This window comes from Cricetulus griseus, chromosome 8 (assembly GCF_003668045.3).
Source record: "Cricetulus griseus strain 17A/GY chromosome 8, alternate assembly CriGri-PICRH-1.0, whole genome shotgun sequence".
In the NCBI taxonomy this organism is placed as follows: Eukaryota; Metazoa; Chordata; class Mammalia; order Rodentia; family Cricetidae; genus Cricetulus; species Cricetulus griseus.
The window spans coordinates 50,003,134-50,021,006 of NC_048601.1; the positions used below are offsets into that span (position 1 = coordinate 50,003,134).

General features: G+C 41.9%; 1 protein-coding gene across 18 annotated transcripts in view; it reads left to right on the top strand.

Annotated features, from left to right (window-relative positions):
* The window catches only part of Magi1 (membrane associated guanylate kinase, WW and PDZ domain containing 1), a 604,931-nt gene that overhangs the window by 453,323 nt on the left and 133,735 nt on the right, over nt 1-17,873 (top strand). The window lies entirely within an intron of this gene.

A 17,873-nucleotide genomic window follows, 5' to 3' on the forward strand; every position in this document is an offset into this window, starting at 1 on the left:
GGGCAGATACAACCTGCTCTTTATATCATTAATATTGTGATGAATGAGGAAGAAAATGACTATACAAATACATAAACTAATTATAAATTATGAAAGTGCTAGGAAAGAAAAATGAGTGGCCAACAAAGGACAGTTGGGAGAAACGTTTTTTGGTTTTTTTTTTTTGTTTTTTTTGTTTTTGTTTTTTTTTAGTATAAGGAACGATTTTTTTCTCCATTTTTTATTTGAATTAGAAACAAGATTGTTTTACATGTCAATCCCATTTCCCGCTCCTTCCCCTCCTCCCCTCCTTCCTCCCCCAACTAACACCCTACCTATCCCATACCCTTTCTGCTCCCCAGGGAGGGTGAGACCTTCCATAGGGGATCTTCAGAGTCTGTCATATCCTTTGGGATAGGGCTTAGACCCTCCCCCATGTGTCTAGGCTCAGGGAGTATCCCTTTATATGGAATGGGCTCCCAAAGTCCATTCCTATGCTAGAGATAAGTACTGATCTACTGCAAGAGGCCCCATAGTCCTCACTGACACCCACATTCCTGTGGTCTGGATCAGTCCCATGCTGGTTTCCCAGCTATCAGTCTGGGGACCAAGAGCTCTCCCTTATTTAGGTCAGCTGTTTTTCTGGGTTCCACCAGCCTTGTCTGGACCCCTTTGCTCATCACTCCTCCTTCTCTGCAACTGGATTCCAGTTCAGTTCAGTGTTTAGCTGTGGGTGTCTGCTTCTACTTCCCCCAGCTGCTGGATGAAGGCTCTAGGATGGCATATAAGTCAATCATCAATCTCATTATCAGGGGAGGGCTCTGTTGCTTAGATTGCTAGTTGGTGTCATCTTTGTAGATCTCCAGACATTTCCCTAGTGCCTGATTTCTCTTTAAACCTATAATGTCTCCCTCTATTTTGGTATCTCTTATCTTGCTCTCCTCTATTCTTACCCCAACTTAGCCTTCCTGCTCCCTCATGTCCTCTTCACCCCTCCTCTTCTCTCCTTCTCATTCTCCTAGCTCCCTCTCCCTCCTCCCCCCATGCTCCCAATTTGCAGACATTTTTCAGTCATGATCATGGGAGGCTTTGGAGAGGCATGGCCATCTTTAAGTGAGATCTGGACCATAGCTTCTTGCTATTTTTAAGCATCTAATCATATGGATTATTTTTTTTCAATCTATGTCTATTCAGGAACTAACATAGGCCAGATAGTACTCTAGGAGCTTAGAATTAAATAGCAGCAAGACAGGAAGTCCTCTGCTCTTGCAGAGCTTGTATGCTAGTACAGGAAGGTGTTTTCTGTTGCTCGTGACCCACAATGATAATACATCAGGTGTCATAGTCCTCCTTTATGCACAGCAAATCTGTTCCAGAATTCCCAGAGGATGCTTGAAATAGCACCAAACCACAATCAATATGTTTTTTCACTGTATCTACATGCTTGCAATAAAAATTAATGTAGGAGTAGATACAGTGAGAATTAACACCCGCAACATCTATAATGTAAGCCATGTGAATGTGGTTTCCTCTCTCCAGTCTTAGTGTTCTTTCTGTGCCTTCTCATGTTGGTGTCTCTTCCATCTCAACTGTGAACACTTTGCACAAGCAGTGAGTAAGTTTGCCATTGGAGGTGCGAAAGCAATGCTGGTATGAATGCCTTTCCTTCTCTTCAGTTTTGTGGGTGGAAGATCTGTTCTCACTGAGATCTTAGTAATCTCAGCCCACAGTTTGAGTGGTTTTGGTCTATAGGTTTCTTGAATACCTCTGGTGGGTCACTACATCATGAGACAGGACTGTGTCACAGAAGCTATTTATCTCATGGTGGTCTGGAAGAACTAAAGTGTTTATAAGAAGGTGAGCATGAAGTAGAATGGAGCTGTAATGAAAAAGATAGAGCTTCATGTGCTTTGCCTCCAGGCACCTCCAGCTTGGCCTTCTTCAATGGTTCTAGACTTACCCATTTATGCTTTGAATGCATCAGTAGATTAAACTATTCATTATGTCGGTGCTCTCAGTATCTCATTGCCCCTAGAAATGCCCTCTTAACATGTAGAAATGTGCTTCACTAATCCCCTATACTTTTCTACACACTTTTCAGTGTGTGTGTGTGTGTGTGTGTGTGTGTGTGTGTGTATGTGTGTGTGTGTTTTATGTGCATACATGGTCAAATGTGTGCTGGCAGAAAGTGCATGTGCACCTGTTCAAGTGTGTGTGTGTAAAGCCCAGAGACTGCTATCCAGCACCTTTCTCATTTGCTTTCCACCTTACATATTGAGTCAGAGTCTCTTACTTGAACCTGGAGCCTGACATTTGGCTAGTCTAGTCTAGCTGGCTAGCTTGACCCAGGGATGCCTTGTTTCTAATTAGCAAACTCTGGGATTACATGGGTATCACTGTGTCTCCCTAGCATTTATGAATGGGTGCTAAAGGACATGTGTAATGTAGGAATAAGAGGAGTTGGAATGGGGGAGAGGCTGTGACTTGCAATAAAGAGTTAAGGCACTCACTCTTTACCTTGAAGATGACTGTCTTAGGGGTTTTAGTGCTGTGAAGAGACACCAGGACCACGACAACTCTTGCAAATAAAACATTTAACTGCAGTGGCTTACTTACAGTTTTAGAGGTTCAGTCCATTATCTTCATGACAAGGAGTATGGTGGTGTTCAGGCAGATGAGGTGATGGAGCTGAGAGCAAAAAGAAGTCGACTAACACACTGGGCAGTACCCAGAGCATAGGAAACCGCCAAAACCTGCGCCACAGTAACATACTTTCTCCAGCAAGGCCATAAACACTCTTAAAAAAAAAAAAAAGCCACACCTCCTAGTGCACTTCCTATGAGATTATGGGGGGGGGGGCAATTACATTCAATGTAATTGAGTTAAAATGACATTTGAGTTAAACTTGGGGGAGATTTAGTAACAGCCCTAAGGCTGTTTTGTGGAACACTGGCCATCTAAAGGTTGGTGAGTTGACCCAGCTGGTAGAAGCACTTGCTGTGCAAGCCTGATGCCCTGCATTTGATTTACAGAAACTGGGTCAAGGTGGACAGAAAGAACTGATTTTGCAGAAGCTTTCCTCTGATATCCACATGTGTTCACATATACCTGTGCACACACACAATATAACAAAATACCAAACACTGGCCATCTGGTAGAATGTGGACATGAGGCCTTTGAGGAGGGATCCTCCCTGGGGGCTTTGTATGAGAAAGGAAGCCACTGACAAGAGAAGCCCTGCAGTGTTGTTACACTTATTTGTAAACTCCAGAATCAGCAGAGTGTGAGTTTTGATCCCAGCATAGCTGCTATTAAAGTCTAGCAAGTAAGTAATGCACCCTTTCCTAGCCATAGGCATGAGCTCTGGGCTCATGATTGAGATGAGCTTTCAAGGAGAAAGGATGCCAATTAACAGCTCAGCCTACTTTTGTGGTAGTAGCACTAACAGACCTCTACCATTAGTTGAACACCCATTATCATCATCATCATCATCATCATCATCATCATCATCATCATCATCAATGTAATGCTTTTTATAAGACCTAGAATTAAAAAAAAATGCTTTTGATTATCTCACTGTTCCAATTCCTCAGCCTCCTGTAAAGGTGTTGAAAGTGAGTTCTCACTCACTTCCGTGCTTGGGAAACTTGAGCATAGGAGTGGTGGAGATAGTAAAAGTGTTGTGTAAAGGAGTGAGTCTTTGTCCCTGTAAAGTTCGGTGTAGGGTTGGTGCTCACAAGAAAGCATGCATTGGTGAGTACTGCTTCTGGCTGAGGGTCACAGGAAATGATCTGTTTATAGGGTGGTGGGTGGGGACCTTTGCTGGTCAGCTGGGATGGTAAAGGTGTTTTTTTCACATTGGACCTCCTGGTAATATCTCCATTTTCCTCATAAAGTTAGAGAAATAAAGGAATAAGAACTTTTACTAAAATGTCCTCAGGTCCCCTTTGTCCTTGCTGTATTTTCAGTTGTTTCACTTTCCTCTTTGTATCATTTATGGCATCGATCAATAGCCGGCATTTAGGAAGCTGCAGCTTTGCTTATGTGGCTCCTGCTTTCTTTACCTTCAGAAAAGAGTAAAGAAAATCTTGCCCTTTACAGCATTTGCTAAAGTTTCAGTTTCCCACCCCTCTTTTGAGAAATAACTTGAATTGTGTGTTGAATTAGAAAGACTTCCGGAATGCCCAAGCTCCCCCTTTACCAAACTCTCCCCACTGTTTTAGTGTGCTGGTTTGTCAGGACATACCAACAGAACTCCACTAGTGACTTTGACACTTCTGCTCTGGGCACGAAGGTGGGTTTCCTTGAAGATGAGACAGTAGCTACTAGGTAAATAAGTTAAGAGGCTTGGATGGGAGAAGAGTGGCCTGTAAGGGCTCCAGGGTCATTTATTACCTCCCCTGGCTGCCCCCACTGACAGAGAGCTAATGGTAGTCAGCCCCTGCTGCCAAATGAGGGACGGAACATTGCTCTCCCCTCTCTCTGCCCTTGACCAGCAGCTGCAGTTGACAGGCATGAAGAATTAGATGAAACCCAGTAGTGAGAACCAATCAGCTTCCTGGGATAGGACATTCAGTTCACACATAGGGGGCAAATAATGTATTTCACTCTTTTTCTTTTCAAAAATAAGTTTATTTATATTTGATGACAAATCCTTCATTTTTTAATGATCAGTGTACAAATTCTTGCCTCCCATAAAGAGCTATCATTTGATCATTGATTGATCTTATCTAACTCACTCACTTTGAGTCCAGTTTCTACAGATAACAAGGGCATAATTTGCAGTTGGGGGTTAATGAGACTCCTATAGGTTTAAAATGAAGGCAACATGCTTACCTGATGTTGGGAATGGGAACACACTTGTATGAAAAGAGCCAGTAAAAATCCATAAAATAGTTTATTATCCTTTTGTAATTATTCAAGGAAATTTGTAATAGTAAACATTTCTCCTTGACATGGTTGCTTCTTAAAAATTGGCCACTAAATTTTCTCTTCTCTTTGTCATCTCAGGTCCTTATCCTGCAAAGTCTACATATAAGCAGCCTGCTTCACTTAATGTAGGCTTAATTCATAGCCAATACCCGTTATTCTTCCAGCGTGTTGTCATTCTCACTGTGCAGCATGCCCTTTTATTGACTTTGGCATAGCAATGTGTATTTTATGGAAGCTAAAATAAAATTCACATGTTCTTGAGCATTTGGCTGTATGGCTGAGAAGGCTTCAGGAATTATCATGACTAGGTGTTGTCATTAAATCACCAGGAACTTTGCTTTTTTTTTTTTTTTTTTTACTTTTATCGATTCTTTGTATATTTCACATCTGTGTTACAGTCCCACGTATCTCCCCATCCCCTCTGTTCCACACTCTGCCCTTGCAACCTCTCTTCAAAACAAATTCAAATTTAAAAGAAAAATCAAACAAAACAATAAAATGAGAGAGAGAGAGAGAGAGAGAGAGAGAGAGAGAGAGAGAGAGAGAGAGAGAGAGAGAATATCTTGTTGTGGAAGCTGTAGTGCTGTTTGTTGAGCCACCAAGTTTACCCTTAGTGTTCATTGCCGTGTTATTTGAAAGGCCTCTGGATAATGGCTCTCTCTGGGGCTCCTCTTGGATATCCTCTTGTTGTCCTGTGTGTGGAGATCCTGCTGTTTTGGATCTGTAGGTTTTTCCCTTTCACCTGCTCCAACAGTTCATTGATGAGGTGGAATGTTGGGATGGGCCAACTCATAGCCCTGCTTCTGGGCCTGGGTGGTAGTTGGGTTGGTGAGCCATCTTTCCTGAGTGTGTGAGTGGTTGGGAGGCACGGGCTCTACCCTGAGGGGTGGGGCCAACTTTGTTGATGCAGTATCCAGCAAGGGCCAGGGCAGACATCCCAGGTTCACTGAAGGGCCTGACTGGCTCAGCACAGCATGGTTCCAATGACTCCATGTGCTAATACAGGATACAGACATCATCAAAGACTCTAGCTGGCCATGCAGTGGTGGCTCATGCCTTTAATCCCAGCACTTAGGAGGCAGAGGCAGAGGCAGAGGCAGAGGCAGAGGCAGAGGCAGAGGCAGAGGCAGAGGCAGAGGCAGAGGCAGAGCAGAGGCAGAGGCAGAGGCAGAGGCAGAGGCAGAGGCAGAGGCAGAGGCAGAGGCAGGAGGATCTCTGTGAGTTCCAGGCAGCCTGGTCTACAGAGCGAGTGCCAGGACAACCAGAGCTACACAGAGAAACCCTCATCTTGAAAAACAAAACAACAAAAGACCCCAGCTGCAATAGGATCATGGACCCAGATATGACCTTTTGCAGCAGCTCGGGCCTGGAAGTCACCATGGTCCTAGTGGCATCACTGGCCACTCAGATCAGTATGGCTCCTGGCAGTGGCATGCTCCTTAGACATCCACATGGTCTCAGGTGACTGACCAGATCCCTGTCATCTTTACAGCCCTTGGTGGTTAAAAGGTACCATGGACGTCATCTTACACCCTAGCCACTATAGGGCCACAGACCCAGACATGACCTCCAGCAGCAGCCCTGACCTGGGTGGTACCATGCACAGGCCACTCAGATCAATAAGGCCCCTGCAGTGCCATGGCCATCAAGCACCCTCATGGCCACAGGTTTCAGCCAAGACTCCAGTGTGTGTGGTCTTTGGTGGCAACATAGCCCACAGGCATCATACAGACCTCAACTGTGATAGGACCACAGGCCCAGACATGGTCCTAGGTAGAAGCCCAAGCCTGGATGTTACCATGGTCCCAGGTGGCATTCTGATTGGCATGACCTCAGTGGCATTGTGGCCCTGGGACACCAGCATGGTCCCAGGTGGCAGCTCAGAGTTCAGGCATCAGCACAGCCTCTCATGGTCTCAGGAGCCATGGGCATCAATACAGACCCTGGTTTCAACAGGGCCAAAGACCCAGACATGGCCCTTGGCAACAGCCCAGGCCCCAACATCACCTTGGACTGAGGTGACTAACAGGCCATTCACATCTGCCTGAGGAACTTTGTTCTTATATCTATCTGGAATTGTTCTTGATAATTGCTCAGTCTACTAAACATTGTTATCTGTCTTCGAATCCTCTAGTGTTATTTATTAAAGAAGTAAGTATTACATTCATTCAATGAAAAAGGAGTCAGCCATCTGAAGAATAACATGGTTGATGTGGGATTGGGAGTATTGAGTTTTTCCATTGTAGACATTATGTTCAAACAAATTGGCATGTTCTTGTGAATCAATACCAGTGCTAGTGGTAAATGACGAGTGATTAACTAAAGTGATGATATTTACACAATGTGTTGACCGTGTGACTTCTTATCTAAAGATAACTCATGGAGGTGTAGTTAAAGTCACATACATTGTGCGAAAGGCTCTGAAAAATGTTGGTTAGAGGCGGAAACTTTTGTTAAGGCAGGGAAAATGTACCCTTCTTTGGAGAGTGAAATTAGACATTATGTGGAGGAAACCTGTGTTCTGTGTTAGTAGAGCAAGTGATCAATAGCTGGGTCTTTATTACTTTCTTATGTGTGTTGCTGCAGATCAAACCCAGGCCTTGCTGTAAGTGAGGCAAGCTGTCTGCCACTGAGCTACAATGTCTGTCCCCACCTGTCCCAGCACAATGACTGGATGGCAATGATGTTACTGTTGTTACAGCTGGTATTTCACAAGTGCATATTCTGAACTAACTAAATATTTTACAAGGTTTTATCTTACATAATCCTTACACATTTCATGAAGAGTATGTTATTATATTATTATCATAATTATTTCCATTTTAGAGATAAACTAAGGTGTTGACCTTGACCGTCACTGCTCAATTTGTAAAAACTGGAGCTGAGATTTAAACTTATAAAGCCTGATTTTAGATTTTGTAATTTTTCTACACAAACTCTGGAAGAGTTCACAATCTCTGAGGTGTTTAGGAAAATTATATAAAATGGACATTGATTTCTGAACTTTTTCTCTGAAAAGTGAGAGCAGAGACTAGATTTTATTTGCATCTTTATCTTTAAGGGTAACACACACATACATACATTTTTATCTATTTTGAAGTAGGGTCTCACTGGCCTTAAATTCATTGTGTAGGCCAAGCTGACTTCAAACTGGAATTCCTCCTGCCTCAGCTTCATTAGTGCTAGAATTACAACCATACATCACTGTGCCCAGTTAACAGTTGTTTATATTTTAACAGCCTTATTGCTGTACAGTTTATGTATCATAAAATTCACTCTTTTTGGAGTGTATAATTCATTGGTTTGCATCACATTCACAGAACTGTGCAACTACAAGCCTTCATTACAAGCCTTCATTACAGAATATTTTCATTATCCCCCAAATGAAACCATATGCTCATTAGCAGTCACTTCTGAGCTTTTTTTTTTCCTTTTAAGCTAAGAAAGCAAGCTGCCTAATGTTAGAACCATTATTCATTCTGTATTGGGCATGCAAAGTCACCTAATTGGTTGAGATTTGACTTTTATTCTTATTTTTATTTTATTTTATTTTTTTGAGACACGTTTCTTTTTGCATCCCTGGCTGTCGTGGAACTCCCTTTGTAGACCAGGCTGGCCTCAACTCATAGAGATCCACTTGTCTCTGCTTCCCGGGTGCTGGGATTGAAGGTGAGTGCCACCACAACCCAGCCTGAAATGTGATATTCTTTTTTTTTTTTTCCCCGATACAGGGTTTCTCCGTGGCTTTGGAGGCTGTCCTGGAACTACCTCTTGTAGACCAGGCTGGTCTCGAACTCACAGAGATCCACCTGCCTCTGCCTCCCGAGTGCTGGGACTAAAGGCGTGCTCCACCAACACCCGGCGAAATGTGATATTCTTAATCATTGTCTTTCATTAAAATAATCATTTTTAACAAGCCTTTGAAAATTGTCCAGTTGAAAACATTGGAAATGAATCCATTCTATTATATGCAAACAGTTGTGTAGTGACTTCAGGGCAAATGAAAGTATCTCCTGCCACAATGGATAAAATCAGCTTCGGTCCCCCATTCTCACAGACAACCTTTCCCATCCTCACCTCCTGAATTCTACCCAGATGGAATATGTGTCAAGAGAATCCCTGGAGGCTGATTTTTGAGAAGGGAGCCTCTCCTGGTGAAGATTCTTTATTTCCTGAATGTTTCTGCTGCTCTTGGGAGGGAATCAGCAACAGCTGGAGAGTTGCTTTCCTTTGTATAATGAATGCAGGTTTTCTACGTTTACTTGTGATACCATTCTCTCCCATGTACAAAGGGGAAGAGTGATTAGTGCTCATGCCCCTTTGTGGTGGAATTTGCTACTGAATGGAGTCTGGCCTCTTCACCTGGTTTCTCTGGTCAGGAGGTAATGTGACAGGATGCTATACAACCTGGGATCAGGATCCTGGAAATCCTCAGACTACTTTGTCAGCTTTCTTCTCAACCGAGGTAGCCCAGCCCACTTCATTTCCATTTGATGACTTGGAGTCTTTTGGATCAGTACCCAGGAGTAGTATAGTTGAGACATACAGAGTTGTAAAATGCCTTAATTTGAATTGTAATACAGATCTCTGTGTTTCCAATGGTCTTAGGCAACCCCTGTGAAATGGTCATTCTACCTCCCCCAAAGGAGTTGTGACCCACAGGGTTGAGAACTTCTGCTCTAGGAGATGACTAGAAGGACTTATGACAAAGAAAGTGCTCATGTTCTCCTCCCTGACCCCCTCCCTCCCTGTGAATGCCACCGCCTGTCCAGACAGAAAGCAGCTCTGTGAGAAGTATAGGTTTGTTTACCTTTAGCCACCTGGTGTCTGGGGGTGTGTTATAGCAGCTCATAGGACAAAGCCTTATAAAAAGTTAAGGAAATGGTCTTTGTTTGATATTCACAGGTATCAACAGTGGTTATCTTCTTTTGTAATGAGGGAATTTATGCCTTAGGCTCCTTATTAGATCAACTGGCTTTATTTTTGTTGTATTTATTTTTTGGTTGGTATTTATGACCAACTGAAACTGATTTTCCATTTAATGAAATGCAAAACATTCCCTTTTGTTAAGAAACTAATAAGAAACAGAGTTCACTGATGATGAACTGAGGTGGGAAGGTCACTATGAGCAGCACCACTCTCTAGACTGGAATTCTGAACTATATAGAAACAAGAAAGTGGAGTGAGCACAGCATTCATCCATCTTCCTGGTTGTAAATGCAATGTGACCAGCTATCAAGCTCCTATTGTTTTGAGTTCCTGGTCATGATAGACTTAATCTTGAACTATGAACCAAAATGAACCCTTCCTTAAGTTCCTTTTGTTAGGGTGTTTTATCACAGCAACAGGAAAATGAGCCTAGACCGTGTACCATGAGCTTAACAAGTGCATAGGTCTTGAATGTCATCTGCTACTGTCAGGATGCAGGCTGTTTCTGTTTCTTTTCTCCCTAGTCACCTTGCGATGCCCCTGTGTAGTCAATTCATACCATCCACATTGTCTCTGTGGTAGTCTGTCTGTCTTATGGTAATTTTGCCTTTTATAGACCTTCATGTAAATGGTATTATATCACATGTAGCCTTCTAGGTCTGGCTTTTTTGCCACTTAGCACAATATAGTTGAGATTCATCCACACTATTGTGTGTGACATTTGTTTTTCTGGGTGTTGTTGCATTGCAGTGGTACACCACAATTTGTCCATCTGAAGACCATTTAGGCCATTTCCAGTTTGAGATGATTGCAAAATAAGGTTTTCATAAACATTTGTTATACATTTTTGCTTGTTTTTGTAAACTTGAATTTCACTTCTCTGGAAGAAATGCATTAGATTATTGGAGTGTATGGTACATGTATGTTAACTTGTTAACAGATTGTCCTATTAAATCTTTTGAAAAGTATTTTGATTTGAAGGGCAAATATTGAGTAGGGCTACTGGGCTTCGGAGCTGTAAAGAAAGTACTGTGAGACATCGGTATTGGAGTAAATGAGGCGGGGACAGTGCATACATTTGTGCTGTCTCTGATAGCTAAAGAATGAATAATATAAGTGGCCTTTTTGTCTGATACCCTGGTTGTCTAAGATATGAGGGCAGTTGTGTTACAAGATACAATGTTGTCCGTGTGTAGCATGTTCAATTGTCCTAAACAGTGAAAAGGATAGTAATCTTCTTGAAGTCTTGGTAAATTTTGATAAATAAGACCCAAATTATTATACCAGCAAATACCATTGCTATTCAATCTGAGTGGGATGATCATGGTCCAGTTAACAGGCCTAAGAGCATTTGTACAGTTTCTAGGAAGGAACTCCATTGAAATGGCTTGTCTGGAAACCTGCTGGTGCCTGAATCAGCAGGAGACTGCTTAGAGGCATTCCAGGGCTAGGGTGTCTTCAGCTGCCTCAGCTGGGTATTACAGAGGAATCTCTAGAAGGGCTTCCAGTCCAGTGTCCTCTTTTCAGCCATGGTGAATAGAGTGTGATGGCAAAGAAGGTCACTTTCCGATTTCTTCAGCGAGGGTCACTGAAGCCAGGTATACTAAAAGTTTATGGACCATAAAATGTGCATAAGAAGCGAATAGTCACTCAGTATTTGTTAGGAGAACTCTGGGGCCATTGCTAATTCACACTGAGACATTCGATAGGACAGTACTCAGATTAATTAAGTTATGATCTGGTGGTAGAAAGGGTTGGGAGTTTAGAGCATAACTTATTGATCCTTTTAAAACAATTAAAGAGGACTTACTGATTAACCTTTTGAGTTTCAAAAATAAAATCAGGTGGAAAAATAGTACCGCCTTTTCTGCAACTTTATTCGAAGTATGTTCTTCTTTACAGCTGAAAGCATGCCATTGACCTTTTGGTGTTAGCTTTCTGTAATGTGGCAAACCTTGGAATGCATTATTAGTGTAGCTGACTGGAGCCTGTAATGCCTTTACGTGTTTTTGTAGTGAATAAGTTAAGATTGATGATGTTTGAATAGAGTGTCCAAGAGTAGGGTCTTTAATAGATTTAAGTAATCATTTTAATCTGTTTATGAGGTGCAGGAATAAATAAATGTCCACCGACACAGTTCACAATATGAGAGGTATTTATAGAAAGGAAGACCAATTCATCTCTTCCATTTCTGCAGCCACCCTGTTGAAGTGCCCAGTCCCTTTGCTGCCCTGCTCCATTTTTCCTTTTGGACTTCTTCCTTAGGTGGTATGCCACCTTGCCCCATGTTTAACCCAAAATCCTTTTATAAACTTATTCCTCTGAACATTGAGTTGAGACTTTGTAAAGTTCACAGTGAGAGTGGTCAATCCTGGAAGAGATGTGGTTTACCATTATTTTTGACCTTCAATATGAAGTAAAGAAAATCACCTTCAAAACCATAAAAAAAAAAGTTCAGTATTCTCCCAACCGGTTATGTGCTAGAATATAAGCTTACAAAGCATGGGCTTTCATTTTCTGTTCTTGGGTAAGATGCAGCCATAGTCATTTATTATTCAGTGACTTGTTTATGTCACTTCAGTGCACATTGCTGGCATTCCTTCTGGCAACTGCCTACAGTCTAACCATTCTTACCATTTGCAGTTGCATAGCTATAACTGTTCCCGAGGGCAAATCCACCAGGCTCAGTCCCATCTTTTCCCTGTGTGGGGCTGCTTTCCTTTCTCCCTTTTGCTTAATTCGTTGCAATCCATGCTACACAAATATATTTAAAAAACATTTTTTTCTCACAAAAAAAAAACAGAGCCAATAAAGGACCAAATAGAAATTTTAGAACAAAAACACAGACTTAGACTAGATCATTTTTTAAAGCATATACAGGCTTCGAAAAATGGAAGGTTTTCAAATAGCAGTTCAAGATGTCTTGCTGTTTAATATAAGTATGTTTCTTGTTATTTTTGAGAGCTTGAAGTCTTTGGGGGACTGTATCAAACACAATGTATAACCAGCAACTCAGATCCCCCTTTCTAATAGAGGTACACTGGCTAGTCCACTGGCTGTTAGCAGCATTTCTTCACATTTAGAGTAAATAATATTGAATTGAATATTGAATTGAATTTAGTTCTGAAAACTCAGTAGTCAACCCCCCTCCCCCCAGTATGTGTATGTGCGTGCATGTATATGTAGTTGTTTGTGCAGGTGATAGCCAGAGGTAGACTTTGGGGCATCTTTTCTATTCTCCCTCTGCCTTATTTTATGAGATGTGATCTCTCATTGAACATGGAGCTCACAGATTGGCTAAACTGGCTGCTCCGCAACTTCTGAGGAGCCTTCTGTGTGTTCATTCTGCTCCCTACTCTCATACTAGGATTACAGTCTCAAATCTCTTCTGCTCCTGGCTTTTATGTAGATGCTAGGGATCTGAACCCAGATCCTTATGCGTGCATGGCAAGCACTGTGTCCTCCTAGCCATTTCCCAGACCTAGTAACCACTTTGCAACAGGTACTTGTAGGTAGAGCCTACATGTTAGGCAGTACCAAACTGAAACATTTTCACCATGGCAGAAGGTTCTGTTAGACAAGGCTAGTTTAGAATGGGAGAGGATATAAACTGTTGTCATTTAAATCATATTAAATAATTTAAATCATTTAACCATACTCACCTTTTGTAAGGTTGTGTATGGGTTACTTTTCTTGTCTGATTCTCAGAATTCTTCACCAATAAGATTAATACAATATTAGTCCTACTTTTGCGGTTTCTTGTACAAATTAAATATATTGTTGATGAAATGTTTAATGCCTTTCCATAAGTAAACATCTAGACGCTAGAAGCCATTGTTCCCCCCAGTGTTTGATAGTCTCCTTTTCTCTCAGAAGGGAAACACTGCTTTTATGAGCTTAGAGTTAATAACTGGAAGATATTGCTGGCCTGTTTTCCAGCTCGACAAACGAAGGTAGCATTTTAGGCTGTAGAGAGCTGGAGTTTGTTAGCCTGGTATATTTTTATATGTCTTCCTAACGTGATAGAATTTGTTTTACTTCTTTTCTTTCAGGAAGTAACCCTTCTGGCTTTGTTAGAAGCATGGTTTGTAATAATTGTACCCACCCCAGATGGCTCCCAAAATCCCTTTGAAATGCCATCTGTCAGGCGTGTGTCCAGCCAGCAGCCTGTCATTCTGTTACAAGAAAAGAAGAGGCGGGGCCCCTCCCTGTGGCCTTTTTCCCCAGCATCCTCTCTGAATGGATCCTGGGAAGTTGGCCCAGATCCAGAGTGGGTTGCTCTGAGCATCCCTGGGAGTAGCCCTCTTGGTAGCCTATAGTGAGGACAGGTTTCGTCTGGGTAATAAGCCCTGTGCGCCCATGGGGCGGAGACTCACCCGCCTTCCCACCTCCTCCCTGCAGCTCAAAAGCTGCTGGAAACAGATTTGTTTTCTTGGGAAGACAGTGTCTCTACTAGCTTCACTTTTCCCATAAAATATAATTTTTGAAGTTCCTGCTTATTTCTAATCCTTTCAGGAAATGAAGACCCAGGGTGACGGTTGTCTTTAAAATAAATCTGGCAAATTGGATGTGATAACATGTAAAAAAGAATCGGCAAATATGAGACAGAGCAAGGAAAGGGGAAAACAACACTCTCTGGCCTAGGAAGACTTTAAAGACTCAAGGAATCTTTTGTTTGGTTTTATTTTTCCTCGTCTTCTTTTGAATGGCTTAGGTTGGTGGTATTTAAGGATGGAAGCTGAGTGTGAGTTTGCCATAAGAACAGATTTTGGCTGGATCCTCCAGAGAATTCTATTTGTGCCCTGCACTGGGTTTTCCCACAATGACGTTGGCTGTTGGCATCTTACAAGTTGCTGACTAAGCAGATTTTTCTCTTGACTTCAGAACCTCACCCTCCTTTGCTTTTTCCTCACAGTCTCCTGTTCAGCTCTCTTCCAGAATCTTCCTAGCATAGAAAGTAGAAGGTCTTCTTGTCCAGCCAGTACCTCTCAGCTTCTTTTCCTCCACACTCTCCTCAGATTTCTTTCTCAATGTTTTGCCTTTAGATGCCCCTGGCTTTCTGATAAATAATTTCTCAATCTCTGCTTGAACTTCAGAGTTATAAGCTCACTGTTCATTAGGCTCTCTGCATCAAAGTGTCTAATCTCAAATTTAACATGACCAGGGTGAACTTTTTGGCCTTCCCCCTTGCAGTAATTTATTCCATTATTTCAACTTTTATAAATGGCATCACCCATTTGTCCAGGTTAAAAACCCTTTAAAAGTCTTCATTGTTCCCTCTTACATAGCATATCTAACCCACAAGCAAGTTACTTTATGTTTATCTTTAAAACTCAGGCAGAGCAGTTCTAACCTTGCCAGGAGAGGGGGTATTTAGAAGAGAGAGACATTTATATTATTAGACTATTGAAACAGTGCCCCCCCAAAAACTACCTTTCCCCCCAAAACTTCATGGTGGGGGAAGGAAAGGCTGGCATCCTACAAAGTGCCAGTCAAAGGAGGAACTTAGCTCCCTGCAAAATTCCACATTGTCCTGATTACACATCTACTCACTTTGGGAGGCAGCCTGGGTCAGTGATGGACATGATCACACCTTGACGGGAACTACTTAGTTATACAAACCCCTTGTAAACTCAGACCTCATGGCAGCACCCTGAAGAGGGATTGGGGCAAGGGTGTCAGATTTCTTTACTCATTCTTCTTCCCAGGGTGATACATTGAATTGCCAGCTTTCTCTATTCTCCTTGACTACTTGTCTCTTTTCTTAGCATATGGAAGACGGTTAATCAGACTAGCTTGTTGGGTCTTCTAAGCTCAGGTTTTGACCCTGAGAATTCCAGCAATAGTATGATGTGAGTTTATTTACTCTCCCTCCAGTCTTCATTTTTATGTATATTGGTGGATTGCCTTGTGTATCTATGCATTAAGTGCACATGGAGGCAAGAAGAAGGTGGTGTTGATCCCCTGGGACTGGAATACAACCAGTTCTGTGCCTCCTTCTGTGTGGGTGCCTCCTTCCTCCGCTTTCCAGCCCTTTAGGCTGCATGGCACTAAGATCCATTATTTTAACCCAAAATTATACATACACACCTATTTTCTGTCTCACAGTAAAGTGATCAGTTTTCTTATAAACTTTGCCTCATTTACCAGTGCTTTCTCTCTGCTTTCATCATCACTTTATTTGGCATGCATCGGGACCTCAGAAAATGTGTATTAAATAATTGAGACAAACAGTGGCATTACATACATGTATACACGTATATGTATTTGTATAATTGCAAATTGTTATAGTGGGATTGGAAATGTAAGACTCTATAAACTCATTTAATTCTAACTACATAGAAACAACCCACTAACAATTGCTGACTGCAAGTATTATCTCAGCAGACTTTTTCAGCAAGCCTGTGGTGTAAGTACCATTGTTAACTGTTTTTACAAAGAGGATACTATTAAGTAATAGAAACTAAGGAACATGCCTGAGACTGTGAGTAGAGCTAGACCATGGATTTGTCCTTCCCATCCAGACTTCTGCCCTCCTGTGGTATATGTTGCTCTTGTTTTTCTCCAGTATTAACTGTGTGCTGGGGTCTGGTGTTTGTTGTGCCTTTCTGGGCATGGAGCATGCTAATAAAACATTACCAATGATCCTAATCTGTGATAACTGGGATAGAAGTTTAAAGAACACACACTACCCCTTTATTCACGCAGACCAGAAGTGGGGACAAATCAGCAAAGAATATAGTAGTTGAGTTCTGGATGACACTAATAGCCTCTTTGCCCAAAGCCATGTAGTGGGTGTGAGAAATTATCATTCTGGGAAAAACTTGAAGCTATCTTCTAAGACATTTGGATTTAGGATATTTTAAAATTTGTGTGCTCAGAAAAGCAGATTCAGGCTGAGTAAATTATGCAGTAATTCTTGAGGGTTTTGACATGAGGAGGCTATAGCTACACGGGGTATACATGTTGATGCCGTTTTGTATGGGTACGAGGTCAGACTGCATGGTGCACATCACTGAGGGTGTGAGAACTCATACACGAATACAGTTGTTTGTTTAATTGCTTTACAATTGCAAGGAGAGAGTTCTGGGAAGAAGACAAAGCCCTGCTTATTACACTGGAAAATGTTAAATCACCACTGTGGATGATGCCTTGTGAACTCCACTCTGAGTCTCATCCCCTAGTTGTAGGCCTGCAAAGTTTACATAGGATCAGAAATCATATCATGTGCTCTGGTTTTATTTCTTATAACATTAATCACAGGTTCCCAGTGCATACTGTGTAATTGCATCTTAGTATTTTCTCTTTTTGTGTCTATCTGAACTGCATTCACCTTGTTGTTTCCCCTCTTTGGTTGACACTGTGCTGAAGTGTGATAGATAGTTTTACAGTTCAGAGCCTGGGCAGAATATCTTCAATGCTCTCTGTGGCCCATGTCATTTCCTAAGAGAAATGGATACATGGATTAGCCGTTGAGAGTGTGAACAGATTAATTCAAGGGGTGTTTTCATTTCATACACAATGTCCTTTATCTGTCCTCAGAGCTCATGGTTGTCCACTTTTTATTGAGCATAATAATTACCTGGAGAGAAGCAGCATTTTTATCCCTGGGAGATGTCCAAGCACAGATTGAGCAGTCACATTTCTACAGGGCCATGTCTGTGCGATGGGTGTCATTTTCTTCAAAGGCTCATTACGCTGGAATTTGCTAGGTGTATTGTGAGTAAGAATTTCAAGGCCTGTGATAACAATACAAACACTTTAGGCTCTGAACTTAGGGTAGATAACTTTGTAGCATTTATCGGAGTCTTAAAAACTGGTAATCGTGAACATTGCCTGTGTGCCATTGGATTAATTTTTCATTTGCTTGCTGCATTTAAAAAAATGTTAAAACTGTCTCTGTATTACCTGTTTCCTCTTTCCCCTGCTGGAGGGAAGGAGGGAAGAATTAGGGTTGATGTTCCGATAGAACGTTGCTTTTCCTGGGCCCCTGTTTGAGTTCTAGGCAGGCCAGCTTACTGAGCAGGTTTGTT